The sequence below is a fragment of the Pinus tabuliformis genome, chromosome Q, assembly GCF_031772625.1.
Source record: "Pinus tabuliformis cultivar Carrire ecotype Pingquan chromosome Q, CPIR1, whole genome shotgun sequence".
NCBI classification, from domain to species: Eukaryota; Viridiplantae; Streptophyta; class Pinopsida; order Pinales; family Pinaceae; genus Pinus; species Pinus tabuliformis.
Window position 1 is genome coordinate 1,175,059,747 of NC_142296.1, and position 5,740 is coordinate 1,175,065,486.

Genomic DNA, 5,740 nt, shown 5'->3' on the forward strand with positions numbered 1-5,740 from the left:
AAGAGAGGGATTAAAAACCAATGGGTAGTTTTCTTTTATATTTTACTATAAATAATTTTAATTTTTCTTTTAGAAGTTTTTGGAAAATAATTACAAAGAGCCCCCTAACCAGATCAGTTACCTTAAGTATAAAATGACTTTTTTTTAAGTCAACACCCTTAGAGAATTGAGTATTCTAATGCAGTAAAGTTGTTTGTAATTTGATTATAGATTTTGGAAATTTGTTTAATAAAGTTAAACAATGTTAAATTGGATTTTGTTTATCAGTTATGAAATATTTAGAAATTTATATTTAAAATTAAAATTAGTGATTCGCTTTATTTTATATGAATTTATAATCTATATTAACTCAGTAATCAATTTTTTTATTTACTACACAATAAGTAATTTTATATAGATAATATTAAAAATATTTTTTCAGTTTAATTAATATTATAAAATTTTAGTATTAACTAATTATTTATATATTTTCAGATATTCTTTTATTATGGTTATCTAACCATGGTTAATAAAATTTGAAAAAAAGAATAGTGATTTAATTAATTATTATATTTAAAGAAAAATGAATCAAATAAAATTATAATCTCAATGCAATTAAGATAAAATGTGCATTCTTATTTTGACTGTATTTTTTTTATCTTAAAATTGTGATTGGCTTCATCTACCAATGTTAACAAGATCCGTGGCTAAACAATGATTAAGATTTATTTCAAGAAATCATGTATAGTATTTTCTCTTAAGGCAACAATGATGGTTTACTTTGGCTTCCCAATATGTGAAGTTTTGCATTTGTTTAGCAACACAATTATAGAATAGCCAACTAGGTTATCACAACACTGTTATACAGGACAAAATTCAAAGGAGAGACTATTTATAAATAAATATAAGATCGAGTGTGGGTTTGAGATCTTATTTAATTTTAATACTTTAGATCCAAATTATAAATCAAACTTTGAGCTATCAGATTTTAACATAGAAAAGATATTTATTTGTAAAAGAAACTGGAAATAAATCATTACATAAAAATCATATTTTTCATCCTATTATGAAATGAAAGGTTGAACTTACTTTTCAACTATCTAAAAACAAACAAATAAAAAGAAAATTGTGTTATTTAATAAATATGGTGCCCAAAAGTGAATAAAATATGCTTATGTTGCAAACTTGTAACAAAAGTGAATAAAATATGATTATGTTGCAAACTTGTATTTACATCTAATTAACCCATGTTAATAGTAAAAACAATCTAGTCTAAGATCGGGAACAATATTAAGAATGATGTGATCAATGTTCAAATTCAATATCTTTTTTATTTTTTTTTACTGCCTCATTTGCCAACACCATAATAAACATCAAAGATAGTTTCTTCTACTCTCTTATTTGCCACCACAATAACAGGTAATAGAATAAACATGACTAGGCATGACTAGTATTGAGACCAGTGATTTTAACTTATGGAATGAAAAAGATCTAATTTTCTTTTTTGGATTTATAGAAGAACAGCTAAAACAGAAAATAACTCTTAAATCCAACAAGATTTGAATTTTTTTTGAATGAAGAAAAGAAAGCTAAACTAACTTAGTCATAAAAAAAATCACCAAAACAGAAATTTATAATAAAATGTAAATAATGCAAAACTAACCATAAATTTGCCACGGCCTTTTATCAGGAATAATAAAAATTTAAATAATCAATTCTACTTTAAATAACTAAATTTTTTTTTAAATAATTATATTAGAGGAATAATAAAAATTTAAATAATCAATTCTATTTTAAATAACTAAATTTTTTTTTAAATAATTATATTAGAGGATGAAAGTATATAAGTAAAAATGTATTTTTTTTGTTATTTAAGTTATAATTTTAAATATATATATAAATACAAACTTTTAAAAAATCTAAATATATATTAAATTCTATAATCTTTAATTATATTTACAATTTCAAAAATTCGTTTTATCTTTTATTTGAAGTTTCATCAAAAAAACAATCTACTCTATGTTTGGAATTTTTCACTTGTATCATGATTTCTCTCTGCGACTTTCTTTGACTTGTAACAGTCTCACTTCATTAAGCGCTCTACATGCGTGGTTTCCAATAGACATTTCTAAATTCAATGAAGAAATGAGCAAATGTCGCTCCAACACTATCTACAAAGGGAGAAATTAATAATCCCTGGATGATGATTGCAGTCGTACCCATTTGCCAGGACTGGGAATGCCGGCATTTACAACGAACAGAAGATAGTAACCGGGAGGAGCCAGGGCCTTAGACAGCGGAGCAGTAACCGAGATCTGATAACAACTGGCAGACCACAAGGCTCCGGCAGAAGATTCAGGAAGATACACCAAGTCGATAATACCCAACTTGAGCAACCTCTGGTTCATGGAATAACTGTGCGTGGTAAACGATGGTGCCAGAATTGTGACCGAAACCCCGTCCAAGGAGCTTTTCAAGAAGAACCTGAACGTAAAGTTAGTACCATATCCCATGAGGTTACCAAACCCGAACGACGAAATGAAAGGGCGGTTCATCTGAGAATTCAAATAAGGCGGAGAGAAGGCCTCCAGGGTGAGGTTGGTGGGGTACAGCACACCTGTAAAATTGTAGAATATGTTGGGATTGCTCCCACCCACGAGGACCCGGCCGTCGGGCATCACATGACAAGCTGAATGGTACATTCTGGGGATGCCAGAGGGTCTCAGAATCTGAAACGAATGAGAATCGGGGTCGTAAAGGAGAGGATTCAGAATGGGGTCACGGGCCAGGAACCACCCCGCGGTGCCGTTCGAAGCCCCGTTGATAATCAGCACGTCTCCTGTAGGAAGAAGCAGCATATCCCCCATGACTCTGCGCATCGGCATGTTTTCCATTGCCCAACGCGGGTCCTGGTCGGTGATTCTCAGTCGCCCACAGGTTTCGGAGGCGGGCAGAAACAGGCCCCGGTTGGCTTCGGAAAAGGCGGAGTCATTACCCGCCCCACCGCAGATCATGACTTCGGCGTCTCCAGCTAGGGCATCCAGGGGGAGTAGGACGGAGGACCCGGAGCTCGGGTAGTTCCGCGGTCCACCGGGCATGTCCGGGTATGACCGGACGATTCGGTCGTTGAGGTAGTCGAAGAGAATCGATCTGGTGTTGGCGAAGATGAACAGGTTCCCGTCCGGTGCGAGGTGGACGAAAGGATACAGATTGTTCTCTGCACTGTCCCTCGTCTCCTGTAGGAACGGAAATGTGAAGATGACTGACCCGCTTTGGCCCGGCGCCTTGGGGACGAACTCATAGCTGAACTGCCGCCGCCCACCGACGACGATAATTCGCCCGTCTGGTAGAATCTGATTCGTCGCATACCATCTCCTCCTGGCCAGGCCAGCCGGGTTCTCGATCCAGTCGCATCCCTCGCACGGATTGAATATTCTGACGACCCGGTCTCCGTCATTGTAGCCACCGGTCTGCACTAGCCGGCCGTCCGGCGCCAGTGCCCCCGACGAACACCATGTGTCCGTCTGAATTGTGAGCGGGCGCACCTGCTTCTTGTCGATGTCATACTCAATGGAGTGCGCCCAGCAATCCACCGGGAGAGCAAGATCGTTCGGGTCAATCCGGCATTTTCCCTGCGGTAAACTCATATTGGAAGGGCCGTAGTCCGAGCGGTCGAAGATGATGATCTTGTTGTTGGGCAGCAGCGCCATGTGCATCGCCGAGACACCCGAGTTTGCCACCAGAAGCTCCCATTTGCCGCCGGGTCGACTCTCTGCTGCCGCGGGCCTGGAATTAATCAAGAAGAAGCATGAAGCGAAATACATTAGAGCCCACATGAGCCCTCCCTGTGTCCTTACTGATCCAAGCAGCCGATCCCAACTTCTTGCCATCGTTTGTGCAAAATCTTCAGGTCATGATCTCAGTTCAATTCAATATATCTCATGAAACAGCCAAATCAAGAACTTCAAAAATCGATTACAGGTGATGATCTGATCTAATACCATGCTATGCATTCTAGTCGGGTCTTCTCATATTAGCCAAAGGGTCGTTTAAAGCTCTGAACTGAGGCTACTCTTCTCATATTAGCCAAAGGGTCGTTTAAAGCTCTGAACTGAGGCTACTCTTCTCGTATTAGCCAAAGTGTCGTATAAAACACTGAACAAAGGCTATATAGTAGCTAGCACTGTGCGCTTGTGTATGAGAATCCCAGCTATCTACTCCCTTCCTTTGTTTGGAGGAAGGGACCATCGAAGGAATTTAAGGTGAGGAGAGTAATGTATATCACGTGCGACAGATATCACGACAGCAATTCCTTTCACCACCGATCTCTGAGATATCATAACTTCGTTGTGCACTGATTTAATACCAACGCTTTTTTCCTCTTATTTCAGAGTATAATTTTGTGGTGTTAAGCTCGACTGGAAATGATGGTGGAAATTTAGTATGATTTAATAAAAGTTGAGATAGGTTTTTTGTAATTGAATTTGGGTAATTTAATGTAGATATATTTTAAATATAAATGGAATGGGTGGAGAGGGATTTATTTCTTTAAGTGTAAATTTTTATAAATTTATATTATTTAAATATTTTGTATAGTTATTTAATTTTTTTTTATTTTAAAATTTTTATTTAAATTTATATGAACAAAATTCCAATTTTAATAACAAATAGATAAAATTACATATAATACTAAACTATAAAAATAAACTTACAAACTAATAACAAAAACAATTTCTAATTATTTAAATTATTAAATCAAAACAAAAAAAATTACCTTTTTAAAATAAAAAATTAAATTAAACCCGTATCAATATCCCACGAGCCAATACTACCAATAATTTATAATCTGACAAGGACATAAACATCCTAGAATACTAAACACCTTATCCACTCGGAAAAAATATAAAAATATCTACCCTCATGCTACATCATAGCATCAGAACAAGGCAATATTAATTTATAAAACAAATGAGGGCATTGTGAAACTTTAGCATAACGCATAATTCGATGGACCTTTCACATCAAAACAATCACGTGGTACGGATACTCTACTACTTGCTTGTGACTTAGAAGGAAACTACCATTATGTTCATCATTTTTTTAATCAAAGTTACATTAAAAATTTTATAAAGTCATAATATTGATGGTGGTTAATCTATTGAATAGAATGAAAAGTGTACAGTGTTAAGGGATAAATTATTTGGTGAGTTCTTGTTGTTAAATATCTTGATTATTGTGGGGTTATGGAGTTAAATTTCTTCAATGCCTTTGAAGTTACGTTTTGCTAATTTAGTGTGCGAATAGATCTTAGATTTTCTATGGAAATAAAAATAGTGAAAAATATATAATTATATTAAAAAATAAAATTTTGTAAAATAAAATTTTGTAAAATAAAATAAAATAAAAATAAAAATTATATATATAATAAAAAATAAAATATATAATTAAATATTATTTATACTTTAATTATTTTTTTAGTTTTATTTTTCATTTTTTAATTTTTATTAAAAATATTAACATATAAAAAATAATAATATATAGATGAAAATAATAATATATAGATGAAAATAATAATATCAACAATTGAAAAGAATATATATAATTTTATTCACTAAATTTATAATAGAATAATATAATAACTATTCTTACTTACACAATATATTATACTAACTATAATTCATATCTATTAAAAAATTATAATAGTATTTAATAGGCATGTTGGTTCAATACAATGTATTTATCATGTCATGTATGTATTTTC

The 5,740-nt window shown here is 33.4% G+C and overlaps 1 pseudogene; it reads right to left on the reverse strand.

Moving 5' to 3' along the window:
* Positions 1 to 2,056: 2,056 nt before the first annotated feature.
* Positions 2,057 to 4,191, reverse strand: LOC149223879 (aldehyde oxidase GLOX pseudogene; annotated as a pseudogene).
* Positions 4,192 to 5,740: the final 1,549 nt, after the last annotated feature.